The 23,647-nt window shown below is 35.7% G+C and overlaps 1 protein-coding gene across 1 annotated transcript in view; it reads right to left on the bottom strand.

Moving 5' to 3' along the window:
• The window catches only part of KCNG2 (potassium voltage-gated channel modifier subfamily G member 2), a 168,881-nt gene that overhangs the window by 26,067 nt on the left and 119,167 nt on the right, over positions 1-23,647 (bottom strand). The gene's annotated exons all lie outside the window — the stretch shown is intronic.

Below are 23,647 nucleotides of genomic sequence, written 5' to 3'. Positions count from 1 at the left end.
TAGGAAAGGGTCCTTTGAGATCCAATTCCCACATTACAGATGAGAAAACCTTGACAATATCAGCATTACTTCTAAATACATATTTGTTGCACTTTTCAAATTGGGAGAGCTCACCTCTTTGACAATCTCTTAAATACCCTATAGCATTTTACTGAGAATAAAAAGTAAATTTGTGCATCCACAGAGGATATTTGCACAAAGATTCGGCATTTCCAATCCATAGCCTCGCTCTCTCTAGTGATGACAGCTTAGGGAAAAAAAAGAGCAGAGTTTGAATTAGCAGTGCAAGTCCATGAAGCCAAATTCAAATAACTATTTCATAGGCTTTTCAGATTTCTCTTGTCAGGGAGTCAATGGCAATAGTTTTTAACCCAAGAAACTCATATAGTGCCAATGCAACAACTGAAAAATAATTACAGAAAGAAAAGTTGATGTCCCTGAAGTGCAGACTCACTACATTTCTCTGTTATATTTTGTCACTTTTGAAATTGTAAACATTTTCAGTACCATGTAGCAAATGTAAAATAACAATAACAATAATAATAATAATAATAATAAAATAATAATAATGAAAATCCTAAATTCAAGATTTGTCTATGTTTGTTTATTTCAAGGGTTTACCACTATTCTGGAATCCTGCCTCCCACTGTGTATATTTGATTTCTTCACTCACTTGCTTTTGACTCCCTGGCTTTCATCTCTAGGTAGCAAATATATCTGTTCCTGGACCTAAAATATTTGATTAGATATTTTGACTTCTTTTCAAATGTTTCAAGTACATAATAGGACATGGTGAACTTTGCAATAGCTTCAAAATAAAAAGATATATTGGAAATGGATGAGGAATGGTGAGGTCTTGCCATACACCACATGCAGGAGTCATTGGGAACATTCCTTATGTGTCTTCTGTAACAGTAAGAACTTTATGAATGTTTGTTGACTTAATGAATGAATAAAATTGTACCTCTGACCAGCATTAATAAATCATGTATTTGTACTTCTTCCTATGAAGTGTGGTTCTTTCAATCTTGACATTTAATAGTCTTCATAACTGTTCTGTCCATAAAAGTAAATACCATGGTTCTCATTTGGCAAGGGGAAAACATGAGCAAAAAGCTTGGGTGATTGAATTCAGAGCCCAGACAAAAAGGGTAGGGATCTTGTTCCTTGGCCTTGTACACAGCTTTGGAATAAAATGGAGAAAATCATATTAGAGGATACATTTTCTATGAATGAAAGTTAAATGGAAACCAATAACATGTCGATGGAGAAAATACCAGTGTAGATTCACTGAAAGGATTACTGGTATTACTAAAAATTAAAGTATATTTGAGAGGTTAAAATGACTTTCTATGGTGGTGAATTGAGTAAGTATTGAATATACATGCCTGTATTCAAAAAAAGACAGGATTATATATATATATATATATATATATATATATATATATATATATCGGGTAAATTAAGGGAGATTTGACTACATACATATATATATATACATATACATATTATATATATATATATATATATATATATATATATATATATACACACACACTTCTATGCAAAAAAATATAAAAGATATAGGGTCATATTCTAGAAGGAACACTAGAGATCATCTAGGCCAAATCCTTCATTTTGCAGATGAGAAAACTAAGACCCAAAGATAGGAAGTGATTTCTCAAAGTTATACAAGTTAGTAAATAGTTTGTTGATCTTTTAACATTAAAGGAACAAATTAATATACCTTTTTTCATTTCTTATTTTTCTGGCATAGTTGACCCTTCTTTTTAAAATTCAGTGTTGAGACTTCATTGAATGCACATAAAAATCACTTGGAAATGCAAAATTTAATTTTATTCTACTTCCTGCTTTAAAAAAGTCTTATCTGTCTTTCAAAATCTTGTTAACATTTTAAGCTTCTACATGAAACCTTGACTGATTGCCTAACAAAAATTGATTTTTCCTTTTTTTTTCAGAATCCTGGGGCACTTTTTTTCTATAACACTCATTTGGTATTTCTTACCCTGTTCAGTTAATATTTTTATATGTTCGTATTTTCCTTCCCTCCCTCCTTCCTTCTTTCCCTCCCTTCCTCCCTTCCTCCCTTCCTCCCTTCCTTCCTTCCTTCCTTCCTTCCTTCCTTCCTTCCTTCCTTCCTTCCTTCCTTCCTCCCTTCCTTCCTTCCTTCCTTCTTCCTCCCTACCTCCCTTTAAAAAACCACCTACTTACTTCCTTTCTTTGTTACTCTCCTTCTTCTGTTCTTCCTCTTCCACCTCCCCCCACCCCCGTATCTCTCTCTTTCTTAACTGATAATGTTTTTAGCATAGTTTATTTTATTTACATCAGAGGTTCCTAGACTTTCTCCATTTACAGCACCTTATAAAGTCTTGGTAAATTTTTATTTCCTAAGGCCAAAAGAAGTACATAAAAGTTCTATCAAGTATTCATATAAAAAATTTGAATATCCCATGAAGTCCCTTCTGAGTTTGCTATTGTGGTCTATACTTTGGGAATAGCACCCCTATCATTACATAAACATAGTAGCACTCAATAAATATTTGTTAATTGATGGCTTCAAAGTAATGAATAGCTTTCATTTACATAATGCAAGTACTTATCATATTCTGTACCACTACTTTTACATAACAACTCTGCAATAGTCACTATAGGTATTATTCTCAATTTATAGATGAGGACACTGAGCCTCAAATAGATTTTTGTACATGCTCAGAAAAAAAATTAGTTGCCATAGTCAATATTTGAACTCAGAACTCTTCTGATTTCAAGTCTAGTGTTCTCTCCAGAATTTTAAATACACACACACGCGCGTGCGTGCACACACACACACACACACACACACACACACACACACAAATTCAAAGTTCATATACTATGATCTTTAGATGGAAAAATGATATTTCTAATTTGATATGCTGAATGGGCTTATGACCTCATGCGTACATGTTATAACTCACCCTCACAATCTCAATCAGTAAAACTCTTGTCCATGTCCTTCCATAAGTTTTTTTATAGAGGAACTGCACTCTGCTTCCATGAGTCCAAAACTCTTAGTGCCATTTTAGGCTTTATTGTTTTTATTTATTATTATTTATCAGCTTTATTATTTTTAAACTTTATTAGCTTAAAATGGCACTAGACCTTTGGGGATGCCCTGTATTTTGTTCATCCTTGAACTGTCCCTTTCATATTCTTCCCCCAAGCTCCCTTTCCAGTAAAATATCATAGCTCTGATACCACTTCTAACTGAATTTATCATTAGAAAAATGAGTATGCTCCTTCAGACTCTGACTGATATATAATATAAAAGTAACAAAGGTCTTAAAAAGCACTTATTTATTACCTGTTTTGTTTCATTGTGTGGCATCATTTCCAGATACTAACATGGGGCAAACAGTTTCTTTTGAAACAACCCTAAATGTCCTTGGCTTATGACATGGGATGAGTGCTATTTCTCCTTTAATTTGTTTTGTTCTTGGTTTAGGAGAACTGAGCATTCCTAAATTACCTGCAACTCAGGAAAGAGGAAATAGCTGCCCTGAAAAATAGACTTCTCTCTTCCTATATACTGTTTGAAAACAAAGTTACCTAAGGAAGTCAGAGCCATTCAGCAAATCCTCCATTTCAAAATGGAAAAAAAGGAGTCATTTACCAGTACATTTTAGCAAGGGCAAAATCTGATGAAAATAAATTCTAAGAACAAAAATGAATACTATTATTCACTGAAATAAGTTTTTTTGAACCTCCAGCATTTGCTTTTTTCTAGTACCATATAAGCTAAATGGTTTAGTGAATAGAGTACCAGCCCTGGAATCAGGAGGATCTGAGTTCAAATCCGACCTCAGAGACTTCACTCTTACTAGTTGTGGGACCTTGGGCAAGTCACTTAACTCTGACTGCCTCACATCCAAGGCCATTTCCAGTCATCCTGATCCATATCTAGTCATTGAACCCAGATGGTTCTGGAGGAGAAAGTAAGGCAGGTTACTTAATACAGCCCCTCCCTCACTCAAATCCAATTCATGTATTTGTCATGGGCATCACCTCCCTGATGTCATGGTCTTCTTTTAATGAAGTGCACTCAACAACTAGAAGCTGAATATTATGTGGGTTTCTTTTCCCTATAGTGTGACGCATATAATGACATGATTCATATAGCCTCAAAAATAGCCATTCCTCATAGAAGGTTTAAAAAAAGAAGAAACATTATATATATATATATATATATATATATATATATATATATATACATATATATGTATATATATATATATATATATCTTAGTAAAGAAAATTTCTAGCTAGATGAGTAAACAGGAAATCTAATCTCAATTGTTTTATTTCCGTTGCCTCTTGTGAGAAAGTTCAGAGATAGGGAGAAAGGTAAATCCTTATAACTATACTTTATGTTAAAACTTAATAAGTTCATATCTCAAACTCAATAGTAGCAGAAGACAGAACATCATCAGGGCAAACTGAGATTTAGCTCTAATGTCCTATCTGATACCCTAGACAAGTGACAAAATCTGCCTCTGGCAAGGAGTATGATAGGCTTCCTCAATTATTTAAGGTTAATTCATTAGGAAGGGGGAGAAGCCTTGACACAACAATTTTTGACAATTTTTGGAGGATACTATTCCTCTGAGGGGGGAAGACCTTGGGAATATAACCTAAAGCTGGTATTTGTGGCCAGAGAGTTGGAGAGGGAAAAGGAAACTGGCCATCTGGCAGTTTCCTCTTATCTCATTTTTGTTATCTCATTTCTTTCTGCCAAAAGAGTGTAAGTGCTATCAATGCCCACTACATTTTGGCCTCCTAGGGCAAAGTCCTTATCACCAATAGCTCAAGTTACATCTTTTAAGGAAAGAAAATTCAAATTCTGTGAAATGTATTTTCCTACTCCATAGAATGTTAAGAGATGAGAAGGGCCTCAATGGGGTGTCATACCTTCCTTTTCCAAGAAATAAATAATAATAATAATGATAGTAAATTTATATAATATTTACTATATGGCAGTCTCTTTGCTGTGCACTTAAAAATTTTTGATTCATTTAATCCTCACAATTCTTGGTGGTAGATGCTATTATTTAACAGAGGAGGAAATTGAAGCAAACAGGTTAAGTGACTTGCCAAGGTTTACACAACTAGTAAAATTCACAAGGTCACATTTGAACTCAGATCTTTCAGACTTCAGGCCCAGCTCTCTATCCATTATCCACTTAACTGCCTCATATTTACTTGGAAGAGAGGGGCTCTGGTACAGAAATACTAAGATCTGGGTTCAAATCCCCAGTTCTATTCTTTCCTATGTGACCCTGGACACATCATCTCACCTCTCTTAAGCCTCAGTTTCTTTGTTGAAAAAATGTACTTATTCCCAATGAGTTTCTCTTGAGGATCACATAAAAGAACAGATGTAAAAACAAGCTATAGAACTATAGAACACAGTATAAATGTCAACTGCTATTCTTAACAGAGACTTTGCTTCAATTCTGTTGACAGTTTCTATGCTGATGGATGGCAGAAGATGGGAGTTGGTTAATTTATAACCTCAGTAATGTAACTCCATCTGGAAGAAATGGAAGCAGCAGAGGTGAATTGGCTGGGTGTGATGGTCACATGTACCCTCCTTTGCCATGCAAAGATAATCATGTTGATATGCATAAGCCATTTTCTAAATAAGTTTATCTCTGATCAATTCAAAAAAGTCATAACTAAAACATAAACTCAATATCCCCAACCTCTCCACTGTAAAACATTTACTTTAAGAATTTTTCTTATTCTATTGATTACACCATTCTGCCAGAGTCCCAAGTCTATATCCACAACATTATCCTTGCCTTACCATTCCTCTCTCACCTTACATAAACAATTGATTGCTAAATCTTATCATTTATACTTCTACAATGTCTTCTGCATCTTCTCTATATTAACTTGGCACCACTTTGGGTCAGTCATTCCTCTGTACTATTTCAATGACCTTCTAATTAGTCTTCTGTCTCAAATCTCTTCTCACTTGAATCCTCCCTCCAGACAACCAGCCAATGTAAATTTACTTAAAAATAGATCTGATAATTGTTATTGTTTATTTGTTTTTAGTTTTCAATCATGTCTAATACTTTGTGGCCTCACTTGGGATTTTCTGGGAAAGATCCTGGAGTGATTTGCCATTTCCTTCTCCAGCTCATTTTACAGATAAGAAAATTGAGGTAAACAAGTTTAAATGACTTACCCAGGGTCACATAGCTGGGAAGTGTCTGAAGTCAGATTTGAACTCAAGAAAATGAATTTAGAGACCCAGTATTCTGTCTGCTGCTTCACCTAGCTGCCCCAGATCTGACCATATCACTTGCATATTACCCATATGTCCTTATGACTTCTTATGACTAAAGACTTCTTTGGCTCTGAAGGCCTGTCAGAATTTGATTTCAAACTACCATATAATAGCTTTATTATATATTCTTCTTCTTTCTGACTTCTATGATCTAGTCAAATTGGCCTTCTTGCTGTAACTCAAACATGGTATTTCATTCACCTTCTGCATAACTTTGTTATAAAACTGAATTCTGCATTTGGAAAGTATCCTCTCTGTTTCATGGATTCCTGACCTTCTATCAACATACAACTCAATATTACTTTCCTTATATTTTCTTTCTTGAGCCCTCTAAATGCTGGTGCCTCCCTAAGTTGTGCTTAGCTACTTTAAAATTATTTTGATTTTATTCTCAACATAATTCATTTTGCAAAATCTAGATATGGAGTTGTTTTCTTCCCCCCTCAATTCAAATTCCTAGAAATCAGGGATTCTTTCATTTTTTGTCTTTATATCTCTAGTACCCAGCACAGTGTCGGCACACATCATTATGAATGCTTGTTGGTTAGTTGATTTTCAGATCAGCTTTCCTTGAATTATTTAAAATTTTAATTGATGAAATATCTGCTCTTCCTCATGTATGACCAGGGGAAAAGAAGGATATACTATCTATGAAAATGTCAAGACCTGAGTCCATGGAGAGGCATAAGGAATCTAAAGGGTACATGATTGAAACGTAAGCTCATACCTAAGACTTTCTAGTTCGGGGAGGGGAACCTTTTTTCTGCCAAGGACCATTTGAATATTTATAGCGTCATTCACAGGCCATGCAAAATTATCAGTTTAAAATTCCCAGTCCTGAAAAGCTCCTGGATTTATTGAATTCAATCCTACCTTGGTAGCTCTAGACCAAATTATTTCATGGCCTGTGGGCTGGAGGCTCCCCACCCCTGTTCTGAGTAAATGCACTGGTTTCTATTGAGATTATCAATATTATGGGTTCTAGGTAAGGTGTTGTGCAGAGCCATATCTGCAATACTATCCAGTGCATCATGAAAAGAACCATAAATTGAAGGTATGAGACCTGAATTGGAATCCTAGTTTTGGTCAATTCAAGCAAATCATATCATTGTTGTGGGCTTCACTTTCCTCAGACATTAAAATTAGAGAATCTAGTGTAGTGGAGAAGGCATTGGATTTGGAGTGAGAAAGATGTAGATTCAAATCTTATCTTAAATACTTATTAACTGTGTGATCACTTAATTTCTCTCTATTTCAGTTTCCTCACCTACAAATGAAAGAATTGACCTCAATAGTCTATGAAATTCATCACAATTCCAAATTGATCACTTTATGATATTATTACTAGATTATTTTCTGGGTTTCTCCCAGCTGTAGAATCTTAGAAAATAGCCACTGAAGTCTCTGAAGAGGTTAGAATTCTTTTAGACTATCTTTTGCAAAGACTTTTTTTGTTTTCTTTTGCAAAGACTTTTTCTTTGGGAAAATGAAAATTTCATGATACATATATTAAAAACAACAGAACAGAAGACAGCTGCAGTAGGTAAAAACTGTCTTATTCACCTCATCTAACTTTAGGAACAGACCGCGATCAATAATATAAGTCTCCTAAAAGAGGGAAAGAAATTGAGAGGCATTTTGCATTCAGACCACTATTTACCAGAATGCTCCTTTGTTTCAGAGCCACCATTGGAAATGATCTCAATATTACCATTAATGTCCTAGATACTAGCAATCCTGAAGATTAGTTATAAAAGTCTGGAGTCCCATGTCTAATTTTTCAATTCTCATGAAGGCAGGATAGGTTTCAAAAAAGACATCCAGAGTACTTTTCTAGTAAGAAAAACAACTGATTCATTTTAGTTTTTCTACTCATGTCCCATTCACAAATGAATTATGGATTCTAACTGAATTTGAAATCAACCAACTCTAGTTTTGATTTTTTTTAATGTTACTGATTTTAAAGTTTTAACATCACTTACTGAGTTCATTCTTTGCATATGTGTGCCAACAAGTCTAGTTGGTCTGGGAAAAGATTCAAGGAGGAGAAATTGTAAAAATTATATTCCCATTCTTACATGTATCAATTTAGGCTGAATTAAGAAATGTTAAGAAACTTCACTGTGTTCACCACCCTTAACTGGTAAAATGGATCTTAGAAATCAGGAGACAATCCTAGAGGAAAAAGATGGAACTAAGGAAGATGAAATTAATTTGTAACAAAGTTCATAGGTCATAGAATTATAACTGAAAAATTTAAGGGATTATTCCATACTTCAAGGATTCATATTTCATCATTATGGATATTCCCATTTGGGGGATAATTTATCTACACCTTGGTAGAGTGGTTCATAAGTATCCATGACTAAAAAAAAAATCATCACTTGATGCCCAACTCTCTGATGATTGGCTTCTCTAGATTTTCATTTCTGGGTCCATGCACAAAGTCATTCTAGGTAGTTGAATCTGTAAGAATTTGAATCCTATAAGTAAGAAATCAAGAACCTAGATCACTTCCACAACATGAGGAAGCAACAGAAAAAAAACTTTAATGAAGGCACCTAGCCTTAGACTTCAGAAAAGAATTAACTTTCAGAGTTCAGAAGGACCTTTGGTATCAACCCATTTTACAATGCAGAGAAAACTGAGACTTGGAGGTGCTTATTCTTGCCCAAAGTCACACAGTTAACTAGTGACAAAGCTATATCTATATATGTGTCTCCCTCCAGAAATCACTTCATGTTCACTTTGCATATATTTCATTGATAATTTTATGTGTACATACATTTTTGTTTTCTCCCAATAAAATTTAAATCCTTCAAGAGTAGGAATTATTTCACTTTTACTTTTTTATTCTGAGAATCTAGCAATGTTTCTGACCTCTCAGAGAAGCTTAACACACACTTAGTGATTAATATGTGCTGTGCTATCCCTCAGGATTGTAATGGGACTAACTGTAGCATCTGTTAGAGATAATTGACAATACTTTGCCAATATTATGCTCAAGAAACCACTGATATACAGGTGAGGAAGCTTTGACTCTCTGGACTGTCACGGGGCTTTATAATTATTGTTTTGTTTTCCCCATTAGATGCAGGAATGAACTTTTGGAAAGCATGATCAAATAGATGTCAACCTGAGAGAGGATAAGGAACATTTCTAGGGTGCAGCCATATATAATATGACGTTCATTAACCTTGGACACAGTCAATTTAAACTGCTACTCTTTCTCACTGGCTTAGAAAATAGTCTGTTACTTTAAACCTGGTCAAAGGGTCCTATTTTCAGTCAAGAGAACTAAGTTCTCTCTCTGGTCTTCATAGGGGTGATATGTGGCAAGTCACATCACACACAATGCCATAAAAGGTGCTTAATAAGGTTTTACTATATTGAATCAAAGTTGCTTTTCTGTGCAAGTCTTATTCACCTCATCTAATGACCCATTAGAATCATAGGATCATAATTCAATAAATGTTAAGTCCTTCCTATGTATAAGATACTGTGCAAATCATGTCACAGAAAAGTGAACATAAAATATCTAATGCTTTCCTTTTAGAAATGGAAAAAAACAAACAGACAAGGCTTAGAGAACTGAGGATCCTTCCCAAGGTCAGAGCCTCTGTAAAGGACAGTACAATGTTAGGTCCTATTGATGAATGGTGATGAATGATGAATTGATGACCAAAATGACATCACTATGTTTGAGACAAATTACAGCATGTCTGACTGTGGCTTATCAGACCAATATGAGCTCAGAATGCTCTAAAACAGGGTGGGCACAAATAGTCCATGTGAATACCTGGTATGGGCACTCTAAACCTACAAATGTCATGTTTTCTTTGAGCTGCTTCAATTCTGCCTTCCTCATAGAGCACGGCCCCCTCACTGATGATGGCACACCAAGCTGGGTGGTCCTGTGTCAATATCTTCCATCCTGTACAATTAATTCTAAAGTTCTTCAATGAGACTTTAGGGTGTCTTAGTATCACTTCTTCTGACCCCCTTGTAAGCACTTGCCCACTGTGAGTTCTCTATAAAATAGTTTTTTTGGCAAGCTTACATGTGGCATTCTAGCAACATGTTCAGCCCATCATAGTTATACTCTCTGCAGTAATGTTGGAATCCTAGGCAGTTTAGCTTGAGAAAGGATGCCAGTGTCTGGTATATTCTCCTGCCAGGTGATCCTAAGAAGCTTCCTAAGACAACTTAAATGGAGGTGATATAGTTTCCTGACATAGCACTAGTAGACTGTTCAGGTTTCACAGGCATATAGCAATGAAGTCAGCACAACGGCTCTGTAGACCTTCAGTTTGGTAGTCAGTCTAATACCTCTTCTCTCCCACACTTTCTTTTAGTGTTTCCCAAATACTGAGCTAGCTCTGGCAATGTGAATGTCAACCTCATTGTCAATGTGTACCTCCTTGGAAAGACGCTACTAAGGAAAGTGATCTTGTGTCCTCAGTACTCAAAATTCTCCATTTACTGTAATCGATGGTTCCACATGTGGATGGTGTGGCACTAGCTGATGAAGCACCTATGCTTCCTTGGTATTGTTAGACCAAAATTAGTACAAGAAGCAGAGAATCAATTCATACTTTGTTGCATCTCAGCTGAATTAAGTGCACAATCATCTACAAACAGAAAATCATGCACCAACACTCCCTCCACTTTGGTCTTGGCTTCAAGTCTTTTCAAGTTGAAGAATGTGACATCAGTACAGAAGCTGATCTTCAGGCCATGTTCATCCTCATTGAAGGAATTTGATAACATGGCTAAAAACATCATGATAAAAAGTATGGGAGCAAGGACACATCCTTATTTTACTCCATTGATGACTGGGAAGTCTCAAGAGCATCATCCACCATCCAGAACCCAATCATGCATGCTGTCATGAAATTGACATATGTACTGATTCCAGGCAAACAAATTTTGACAGAATTTTCCATAAACCCTAGTGACTGCAGTTATCTAGGACCTTGTTCAGCTCTACAAGTGTTATATACAGAACTCAGCTCTGTTCCTGGCATTTTTCCTGGTGTTATCAGGCAGCAAACATCATATCAACTGTTCCTCTACCCTTTCTGAAGGCTCTCAGGAAGGTGACCATCTTCCTGGTGAAGGATCAGCCTGTTGAGAAGGACTCTTCCAAGAATCTTACCAGCAATGACTAAAAGAGAAATACCCTATCTGTCCCCTTTACCCAAACAATGGAGGCATCCTTGAATTCTTGGGGGATAACCTCTTCATGCCATATAGCCTGGAAAATTTCAATCAGTTTTTGGATGAGCAGTGGACCCCTCACATTGTAGATCTCAGCTAGAATAGAATCAGCACCACGTGCTTTACCCCTTGAAAGAGCCTAATAGCATTCAAAATCTCTTCTTCAGTTGGAACTTCAGCTAGGGATTGACTGACTTCAACTTGAGAGTAAATGGCCAATGGCTTCTATATTGATTGATGATAGTCTGTTAAGCATACTATAGAAAAGTTCAGCCCATTTCTCCAGGATTATGTCCCTATGGTTAATGAATGTGGATCCATCAGCTCTGAGTAGTTGAAATACACCATATGTCTTTGGCCCATAAATAGCCTTCAGAGCATCATAAAAAAAATTTGGTTTGTTACTGTTTGCATAAAATTGAATTTCTTCTGCCTTCTTACTGAGCCAAGAGTCCTGCATCTCTCTAAGCTTCCCTTGGACTTTACTTTTGATGGAATTAAATGCTGCCTTCTTAGAAATGGATGAACTATCCTGCTGGTAAACCCTGTGGGAGTTCTCGTTTTTCATTTAATATCTTCTGAATTTTCCCATCATTTCCATCAAACTAATCTTGGTGTTTGTGAGTTTTCTGGCCCAGATGAGCAAATGTAGTGCTGTACACCAGATCTTTGAAAGCTGCCCACTCTTTTTCTGCTCCACTGTTGCAAACTCTGTGTTGACTCAGTTTTCCCTCCAATTTAGCAACAAACTGTTCCTGCTCAGACACTGATGATAATGATTTCTGGGTCTTCATAAAATTTTTCTTTAACTTCATCAGTGTTCATCATGATGGGAGTATAGGCACTGATAATTGTGGCATGGCATTTTCCTGGAAGTGGCAATCTCATTGTCACGAGCCTGTCATTCAGTCCTTTTTGTAGGCATTTAGGAATGTTGATTAGGAATGTAGATTAGTTTTGATTGCAAAACCTACTGCAGCTTCACAACATTCCCTTTCACTGCAACTACTTCAGAAAAATGTGTATCCAGCTCTGACTTCAATATGCTGGTCTTCATTTGCCAACCTTGTTTCCTTCAGATATCAAACCTGCTGAGTTCTCTCACAAGAACTATTCAATTTTCAGGTTTATTGGATGTTGTATTGTCTATGAGTGTGTGCAAATTCTATGCATCAATGGTGAATGGAATCTTCTTTGAAGTAATTTTTGTAAATTTTTTTTATGTTTTGACCACACTATGGGATTTCCTGCCTACTGCAGCAATCAGGCCAGGATTGGGTGAGCAGACATATTTTAAGGGCATCTTTCTAGCCCTTCCTCACATCAGGAGGTGAGTAGTGTAATCCTTAAAAGAACTGCTCAGGAACCAGAAAAACACTGTACACTCTAGCAGCAACATGGGAGAGATGATCAACTTTGATGGACATGCTCATTCCATCAGTGCAACAATCAGGGACAATTTGGGGCTGTCTGTAATGGAGAGTGCCATCTGTATCCGGAGAAACAACTGTGGAGTTTGAACAAAGACCAAGTAATACTACCTTTAATTTAGGGAAAAAACCTGATATCTTATTGTCTGATCTTGCTATCTCTTATACTTTATGTTTCTTCCTTAAGGTTATGATTGTTCTCTCATCACATTCAATTTGGATCAATATATACCATGGAAACAATGTAAAGACTGGCAAATTGCCTTCTGTAGCGGGGTTGGGAAGGGAAATAAGATTGGGGGAAATTATAAAACTAAAAATAAATAAAATCTTTAAATAAAAAAAAAGAGCTGCTGGGGGGGGGTGGTGGTGGCAAAGCCAAGATGGCTGCAACAATACTGCCTTTCCTAAGAGCTCCCTCCAAAATATTTCAAAAATATTAAAATTATGACTCTAACTAAATTATTGAGAGACAGAACCCACAGAAAGATTCAGTGAGATAATTCTCCAGCCCAAGGTAACCTGGAAAATAGTGGAAAGACTGTTCCACAGGTTGGAGGGGCAGCACCAAGCCAGAGGGAAGGAACTTCAGCCTTCTGGGAACAGCCCCAGGGCTCCTAGCAGCAGAAGCGGTTTCCTGACTTGTATCCCAGGGAGCACCAAGCACAACTTGGGCTGCCCAGCAGGAGCCTTCAGGCAACTGCACCCTGAGAACTCAGCCCACCAAAAATAAGGGAGTGGAGGGAGACTGCTGAGGTCTGTTCTCTGTCCCTGGAAAAGGACTCTGGGGCTTTGACCACATTCATACCCTGGTCACAGTCTAGACCCCCCCATAGAGCAGGGGACCCCCCCCCCACAGCCCTGGTGCAGAGGGGTGCACTTGTGGTCATTCAACAGAGCAGGAGAGCAGTCAGAGCCTCACACAATGAGGTCCTTGCAGGAGTGATCCAATAATACTCCCCAGGCTCAGGCTGGGGAAATGAGTAAACAGAAAAATGAAAAGGAACCTGATCATAGGCAATTACTTTGGTCCCATGGAAAACCAAACCACACAATCAGAATATGAGAAAGTCCAAGCTTCTGCATCTAAAGACTCCAAGAAATATAGAAGTTGGGTTCAGGCTATGACAGAGCTCAAAAAAGATTTTGAAAATCAAGTAAGGTAGGCAGAAGAAAAATTGGGAAAAGAAATGAGAGAGATGCAGGGGAAAATGTGAAAATGAAGTCAGCAGCTTAGTCAAGGAGATCCAAAAAAATACTGAAGAAAATAACATGTTAAAAACCAGCTTAGGTCAAATGGATAAAACAGTTAAAAAAGTTATTGAGTAGAAGAATGTTTTAAAAAGCAGAATTGGCCAGATGGAAAAGGAAATAAGAAAGCTCTCTGAGGAAAACAAATCCTTCAGATGTAGAATGGAGCTAAAGGAAGCTGATGAGTTTGTGAGAAATCAAGTCACCAAAAGAATGAAAAATTAGAAGAAAATGTGAAATATCTCATTGAAAAAACAACTGTTCTGGAAAACAGATTCAGGAAAGATAATTTAAAAATTATTGGGATACCAGAAAGTCATGATCAGGAAAAGAGTCTTGACATCATTTTTAAAGAATTCCTACAGGAAAATTGCCCTGATATCCTAGAAGCAGAGGGAAAAATAGAAATTGAGAGAATCCACTGATCTCCCCCAGAAAGAGATCCAAAAAAAACCAACCCCCAGGAATATTATAGCCAAGTTCCAAAACTCCCAAGTCAAAAAGAAAATATTACAAGCAGGCAGAAGGACACAATTCAAATATTGTGGAGCCGCAGTCAGGATCATACAGGACTTTGCAGCAACTATATTAAGGACTAGTAGGGCTTGGAATATAATATTCTGGAAGGCAAAAGAGCTTGTAATGCAACCTAGAATCAATGCAAAACTGAACATCCTTTTCCAGGGGAAAAGAAGGACTTTCAGTGAAACAGGGGAATTTCGGATGTTCCTGTTGAAATGACCAGAGCTGAACAGAAAGTTTGATCTTCAAGGACTCAAATGAAGCATAGAGAGAGTGGATGGGAAGGACTAATTATGAGAGACTTAATGATGATGAACTGCATGTATTCCTGCATGGAAAGAGGATTATGATAATACATATGAATCTTCTCATTTAATAGAGAAGGTAGAATGAGCTTTTATAGATGAAGCACAGGAGAGAGTTGAATTTGAAGATATATTGTAAAAATAGAGTCAATGGGTGAAAGGGAAATACACTGGGAGTAAGAGAAAGGAGAGGTAGAATAGGCTATGATATTTCATATAAAAGATATTTTATGTAGCTTTTGCAATAGTATGGAATTGGGGGAAAGCAAGGGGGAATGCAAGTGCTTTCATTCTCATTGGAAATGGCTCAGAGAGGAAACAGCATATACACTCAATAGTGTATAGACATCTAGAAGAAAAAGGAGAGAAGGAGGACAGGGGGCAAGGAGGGGGGGATGTGGGTGATAGAGGAGAGGATAGATCATAGCAGAGGATAGTCAGAAAGAACTCATTTATTTTTTGCAAGGTGCTGGGATTGGGTGGTCTGTTGGGATGGTTGCTGGGTCTCTGGGGTGGGATGTGGGCTTGGGGCCTCTTGGCCCCAGGGCCTGTGCTCTGTCGCTGGGCCACTCAGCTGCCTCACAGCACACTTCTGACGAGGGACAGAGTGAAAGTAGAGAGAAAATATAATAGATGGTAGTGGGGAGGAATGGACAAAGAAATACAATTAGCAACTGTAGAAAAATATGGAAGTAACTTCTCTGATGGACTTATAATAAATAATGTGATCCACCAGAGACAGAGCTGATGGTATCAGAACACAGACTGAGACACATTTTTTCCTCTATTTTAACTTTATTTCTCATGAGGTTTTATATTTTTGTGGAGGAGGGCATTATGTTTACTCTTTAACAAGAACATTTTATAATGTGTAAATAAATTAAGAAAAAAGAAAGTAGAAATAGTTTGAGCTATACCATTAAAACAAAAAGAGCTGCTCAGTCACCCAGAGGGTTGCCAAATCCCTCTGATGCTTTCAGTGGAGAAATGATCATATGACCCTGGCCCATCTGTGTGCAGGGTTGTGACTATAGTTCCCAGTGTATCCACACCTGCTGCTTCCTTGCCTGTTGCCTTCCACACCTTGTCTGTTGCCATAGGACTTTATGGAATGGTTATGAGTGATGTCTTTTGTTGAATGCATAAATTGGATATATGAGGTAGAACTGCATGAAATCAACTGCCTCACTCTCTCTTCCAAAGTCATCATGATTCAGTCTATCAAGATAGAGTCAAGACGCCTGGTGCTGTCTTTAGATGCAGTGAACGACCTTGGTGTCTTCAATGTCTAACCAAACTCTTAAGTGGTTTTGCTTAGCTGGCTTCATAGCTATTGGAATGAATTGTTCTCTTCTGTCCATTCAGCCAGTGGAAAACTTCACATGCTTGGAGTAGACACCCCACCCCAAATACTCACCAATGAGTTTGAGACTCCTTCAATTACCTTCAACCATCTGCCAAAATGGTTTATTGGAGTGTGGCCACTGTGCATGCTATAGCTTCTTGAACCACAGGTGAGAGTTAAGTGGCTCAGGTGGACATTAAAGGTGGAAGGTAGGCCTGTAAAGGGCTCAGCAGCCCTCACACCAAGGTACTTGTCTTCCTTGAACACACCCTACACCCTAGGTCCTATTGTAATGCAATAGTGACAATGGAGCTGAGTATGTCCTTGGGTTTAGAACTGCAAATCTTGTACTTTAGGGTGATACAGAAATACCTCAATGATGTCTCTGATAAGGGAGATAAAGAGTACTGGCAATTAACTCAAAACTGACAAAAAAGACAGAGAAAAGACAGGATAATCAGCCTTTCGGTTGGGATATAGGCAATGTTATTCTTCTCTTTGTTGTCCACCAAGTTGTGGTTTGAAGAACAAGGAACATGGCTCTGGGTTCCAGTTTTGCTACTTACTAGTCACATAATCATAGGAAAGACACTTTAATGTCCCCGAGTCTCAATTTTTTTTTCACTCTATTCAACCAAAATTATTAATTTCCTTTTATTAGTAAAACTCTATGTGAGAAAATATGACAAAATTATGGCAAAATAAGTAAAAAAGCTAGTAAACAAAACCAAGCCTTTGCCACAGAGGTTATGTTAATTTAGTACAATGAGGGAGTTTGACTAGATAATTTTACTAGTTACCAATGCTCTCTTAATGACCAAATTTAATGGGATTTTCACAGTCTGCATCTTTTTTGGTTTTCTCTGCAGCATTTGTCACTGTTGACTACCTTCTCCTCTGGCCCCCTTTCTACTTTCATGATATGGCTTACTCCTGGTCCTCATCTTATCTGATATAGATCAGTAGGCAGGCATCCAACTAGATAGGTGACCTTTGAAAAGTCTCATTCCCAAGATGAGTTTCTAATACAATATACTGCAAATAATAAGGCCAATACTTTTTTCTTTTCAAGGTTTTTAGATTTTCTGGTAATGGGCCTTATTTATTTTTGGTGAGGTATTTTCCACCACACTGAGTAAATTAAACAAAAATGCAACATTTAAATGTGAATTGTGTGTGAAATGAAATGTAATTTGGTCTTCAGTAATCACTTGGCAATAAATCCATCTGTGCCCAGAGATGTGGTGTGGATATTTATTCATTCAATAAAAACTTCTGATTCAGAGGCCCCCACAGAATACATTTTACCCCAATAGATAAAGCAAAGCAATAAGGAATGGACAGTAAAATTTGTGTTGTACAATCATTAAAGCTTGGTTAGAGATTTGATGTCTTTGTTATTGTTTATTTAGTTTGTGGAATTTTTATGTGCGAAGATAATTACTACCCATTATGCATTTCCTAGTTTCTTGTTCCCAAGGCCTATACAAGCATCTATTCATCTATCCATTCATTTATTTATCCATTTCTCTTTTAGACATTTAACAATTATTTATTAAGTAATTCCCATGAACAAAGCATTGTGCTCGATAATCTCAATACAAATATAATGAATATCTGATCCTGCTCTTGTGAAACCCACAGTCTAATATAAGTAACAAAACACCTACACAAAAACACAATATTATACAGTAATTATGGGCAGCTAAGTGGCTTATTGGACAGAATATTTGGCCTAGAGTCAGAAAGGCACATCTTCCTGAATTCAAATCTGGTTTCAGACACTTACAAGCTATGTTACTCTGGGCAAGTCATTTAATCTGTTTGCCCTAGTTTCCTCATTTGTAAAATAAGCTGAAAAAGGAAATAGTAAACCCACTCCAGTGTCTTTACCAATAAAATCCCAAATGGATTTATGAAGAGTCTGATAATACTGAAACAACTGAACATCAATAATATCTGTAAAATAATTTTAGGGCAGAATATAATAGAGGAAGAGGAAGAGAGAAGTATAAAATATTTTGTAAGAGCAAAAGAAAAGAATATTTCTGACTACTTCAAGTTTCTTCCCTCTCCAATCTATTCTCCACACAGAGACTAAAGTGACATTCTTAAAGTGCAAATTTGATTTGTACTACCTTAGGATTAAATATAAACTTCTCAGCCAGATTTTTATTTATTTAAAGTAATTAGAAGTTTAAAAGTTTATTGCAGATTACTTTTAGTTACTTGCTATAGAATATAGCCAATCAGATTTTCTGACTATTACTATGCATAACATGCAGTCAGTCATCTTTGTTTTAGTCCTTGCAGACTATCTTTCATGCACTGCCTCCTCAGCTCTATTAGAATTTCTAGTTATTTTCTTTTTACATTAATTCCATTTAAAATTTTAATAGTATTTCATTTTTCCAGTTACATGTAAAGACAATTTTTAACATTAATTTAAAAAAATTTTTGAGTTCCAAATTTTCCTCTCCCTCTTGTATTCCTTTCCTAAGACAGTAAGCAATTTGATATAGGTTATTTTTGTGCAATCCTATAAAACAGATTTCCATATCAGTCAAGTTGTGAAAGAAGAAAGAGACCAAAAGAAAAAAAAAACTGAAAAAAAGTGAAAATGGAATGCTTCCATCTGTGTTCAGGCTCCATCAGATCTTTCTCTGCATATGAATAGCATTTTAAATCATGAATCCTTTGGAAATGTCTTGGATCATTGTACTGAGAATAGCTAAGTCATTTATCACTGCACAATGTTGCTGTTACTGTGTACAATGTTCTCCTGGTTCTGCTCACTTCATTCTGCATTAGTTCATGTTAATTGAGGATTTTCTGAAATCCACCTGATCATCATTTCTTATAGAACAACAGTATTCCATTGGATCATGTTACAATTCCACCAGCAATGCCTTAGTGCTCTAATTTTCTCACATCCCCTTCAACATTTATCATTTTTCTTTTCTGTCAAATGAGTCAATCTGCAAGTTGTGCGATAGTACCTCAGAGTTGTTTTCATTTGCATTTCTCTAATCAGTAGTGATTTAGAGATATGACTCAGCTTTGATTTCTTCATATGAAAACTGCTTTTTGATATGCTTTAGTCATTTATCAATTGGGGAATACTTGTATTCTTATGCATTTCACTTAGTTCTTTATATTTTTGAGAAATGAGGCCTTTAGAGAGACTCTTGATATAAAAATTGTTTCCCAGCTTTCTTAGTTTTTTCCTAAATCCAACTCAAATCCAACCTCCTACATGAAGCCTTTCCTGACCTCTCAGCTCACCATTACTTTTTTGTATGTACTATACATAGTCTTATATTTACATATTTTTTCCCTTTGATAGGGATTTGATGGAATGCAAGCTTCTTGAAGAAGGACTAGTTTAATCTTTGTCTTTGTATTACTAGTATCCAGCACAGGGGCTGGCACAGAAACTGAGAATTCAACAGCAGAGATACTGTGCCTAGTGGGAAGTTTTGTGAGGATTTTAAAGGAGAGGAAAAAGTTGTGTTCTCTTGGTTTTGTGTTCTCTGTAAGTGACTTACTGTAATTATACTATAAATTTATGCCTCTCCTTTCTACAGATAATGGATTTATATAAGGGAGAGAGAGAGCCCTCAGTTTATGGTCAGGGGAAGGATTTTTTACAAAAATTAGATTAGAATACCAATTTTGATCATCATTCTAGAAGCTGTTACCAGCCTAGATTAGGGATTCTTTACTTTTTTGTTTGGTGATTTAGTGAAGCCTATAGTCTTCTCAGAATGTCTTTAAATGCACAAAAGAAAATACATAGGATTATAAAGGAAAGTAATTGTATTGAAATGTCATTATCAAAATACTAAAAAAAAGCAAACAAACCAAACTCATGGACTCTAGGTTAGGAATCTCTGGCTTAGATTGACCCTATCAATTAAAGTAGGCAATAAACAAAATGTTATAGTCTGATTGACATGAAAAGTGTATCAGCTTAGAATATAGGTCAAAAGATTTAGTATTCTGCTTGTAGTATAGTTTTTGCTTTAATGATGCAGTAAACAAAGGTTGCATGGATCTAGTATTTAATGATAGAATGTTCAGAAAATGGCATAGGGCTAGTAAATACCAGTTGTCAAAGCCTTGATGAAGGGAAACTCATTGATATATTGTTGTATAAGAATAATAGCAGGTTTAATTGATTAAACTAGTATGGTAGCATAATCAAAGAGAAATAGAGTAACTTATCAACATTGTTATTTATTTGGCAAAAGGTGGGAGACTGCTCAGGAAACACAATTTAAAAACTGACATTTGTCAGGAAAGTAAGCTTCTAAACCTGGACTATATGCTCCAAAAATGTATTGCTGTATTGGCAAAGCATATGCAACAATCTTCTTGAAATATTACTTAAGGCATTGAATCTGTGATTTAATTGTGGATTTGTACAATATTGTGCAAAAATACTGTGTCTTTCCTAATTGGAAAAATAGTCTCAATAATTGCTGATTTAATTATTGTGAACTATGAACAGATGTCCATTGTGGTGGTGTATTTTGATGATGTAAAACATTGTGCAATTTAATATTTTCTCCTTCTTCAGAGACTAATAAAAACTGATACAATGTTGATATTTGTCCAGTTGAATGACTTCCTTGATATTCTTAAAATTGACTATCAATAATTTCTACCTGTTTTGATGATATATGTATTTCTTCTATATGTACTTTAAGAGTTCAAATAAAACAAAGAATGAAATATTCTGTATATACTGATATGAGTATCATTTGATCCTCATTCTAATAAATGAAGATACTTTAAGCAAATAATACATAATTATATTTATTTTTTTTGTATTAGACTATTTAGTCATAGAGGGAAATTCTGTGGGTCATACAGTAATAGAAAAGACTTAACAAGAAATAGATGCTAGTTGAATACTTTGAATTGATGATCAGACACAAAACTGCAAACACAGAAAAGAAGCAGTGGCTGTTATAAAACTACCTTGTAACCTAAAAGTTTTATAAGATAGTGTTGAAATTAAAATAAAATCCAGGGGTCTTATCCATAAACTAAATTCTTTTAAATTCATCTTTGCCTTTTATATATGACATACCCTATTTTATAGACAATGATAAAAATGAATAAAACCCTTTAAAGCTCAGATCTCAACTTACTTATGTCAATGTATGATATGCATGAAGAACTTATGAAAATCGAGTTCAAACAGAAATGGTCTAGAATATTTTCTATCTCTTTTCAATGAGGGTATGAAAATGTGTGTAGAAAACAGTATATTGGTTCTCTGAACTAACAAGAGAAAAAATATTTACTTGTATTGATACTGCATTTTAGTCCCTGTATCTCTTTGATACAAAAGAGAAGCAAGAAAAAAATAGCTTCATTTTAATGCTGGACTCAATGATTACCAGGAACTGAAAACAATTGGAACAAGAGTCTTAGAAAATTGTGTTTGTCATGAGAAAACTACTGAGTTTAGATAGATCATTGACCACAAATTTATAGTGCCCTTGGATGAATTGAAAGTTAAAATCAAATTACTTGAGTATTGTCATGGATCTATTCCTAAAAGTAGCATCTGGAAAACAATCAGAGAGAGACTTGGACTAACAGAATTGAACCTATCTTCCATGTTTCAAGCATTTTACAAATCTATTTAATGTTTTTCAGTCTTTCCTGGTTAAAAGCTAGTTCAAATAAAAGTGCAAAACTAGCACATGTGAAAAACAAAGAAATACAATGTTCCTAATTACAATGATGTGATTAAGGAATTTAAGCATATAATGCCCCGTGATTCTTTCCAAGTACAAAATTTTTTAAAAATCACATTCAGCAAAATCAATTGCAAAACCAATCAACACATAGTCTACTTTGGTAACATTTATAACAGTCCATTGTACTATCTCACCAAGGAAAAGGAGGTGCTTTTTCCTAATCTTTTCTCCCATACCAAACTTAGTTATTATAATTACACTCACCTCTTATCTTTCTTTTAGGCATTGTGGTGGGTCTTAAAGACAGGGAGAAATGGAAAGAGCCCAAAGGTGAATTTAATTGGTCTTTCTTTTCCTATAAATCATGGTTCATTGTTACCTCTATAAGTTAGCTGTTTGCATGTCTGTGGCTTTGAATTCACTATTCTGATGCATGTTTCCTTTTGGAGTCTGAGAAATTCTAGTATAGAAGTTGATATTTGTATTCACAACTTCCCTTGTATTTAAAATTGATGAGAAAATTTTTTCCATCAGCTTTAGTCTCAGTTTTGCTTTTTTCAACATTTTGTCTTTTCCTTATTTCTGAAATGAGCAGTGTGCTATACATAACATTAGAAGAGACTTGGTTTGGAATTCAACCTTTGATAATTCCTAGGTGTGTAATCACTGGCAAATCACCTAACCAATCTGAGTCTTTCTTTTTTCCCTCAAAAAGTATTTATTTTTAAATCTTATTTTTTAAGTTTTGAGTTCCAAATTCTCTCCCTCCTTCCCTCTCTCCCAACCCTTGAGAAAACAAGGAAGATGAAATCAATTGTACATGTGAAATTATGCAAAATATATTTCCATATAAGACCAATATTTTATATTAGCACAAAAAAGCAAATAAAGAAAGAAAATGAGAAAATTATACTTCAGTTTGCTCTCAAAGTTCATCAGTGTTCTCTCTGGATGTAGATGACATTTTTTTATTATGAATTTTTTGGAATCATCTTGAATCATTGTATTGCTCAGAGTAACCAAGTCTTTCACAGTTGACCAACATTACAACATTGCTATCACTGTGAAAAATTATCCCTCAGTTCTTCTTACTTTAGTTTGTAACAGTTTATATAGGTCTTCTCATGTTTTTCTGAAATCACTTCCCTCATCATTTCTTATAACACAATAGTACTCCATCACAGTCATAAGCCATAACAGGTTGAACTATTCCCAACTGATGAGTATTCCCATGATTTACAACACAAAAAGAACTGATAAAATATTTTTGTACATATAGATCCTTTCCCTTTTTGCCTTGATCTCTTTGATATATACAGACTTGGTAACAGTATTTACTGGGCAAAAATTATGCATAGTTTGATAACCTTTTGGTTGAACCAGTTCATTAGTGTAGCTGGTTTCCTTCTTCCCGTCGAGAATTTTTCATTTCTTATTGGTGACATCTCAGAGTTGTTTTAATTTGCACTTTTCTATCAGTAGTGATTTAGAGCATTTTTATA

Source organism: Macrotis lagotis, chromosome X (genome assembly GCF_037893015.1).
Source record: "Macrotis lagotis isolate mMagLag1 chromosome X, bilby.v1.9.chrom.fasta, whole genome shotgun sequence".
Classification (NCBI taxonomy): Eukaryota; Metazoa; Chordata; class Mammalia; order Peramelemorphia; family Peramelidae; genus Macrotis; species Macrotis lagotis.
The sequence above is the reverse complement of the archived record's forward strand: the minus strand, read 5'-3'. Positions and strand labels throughout refer to the sequence as shown.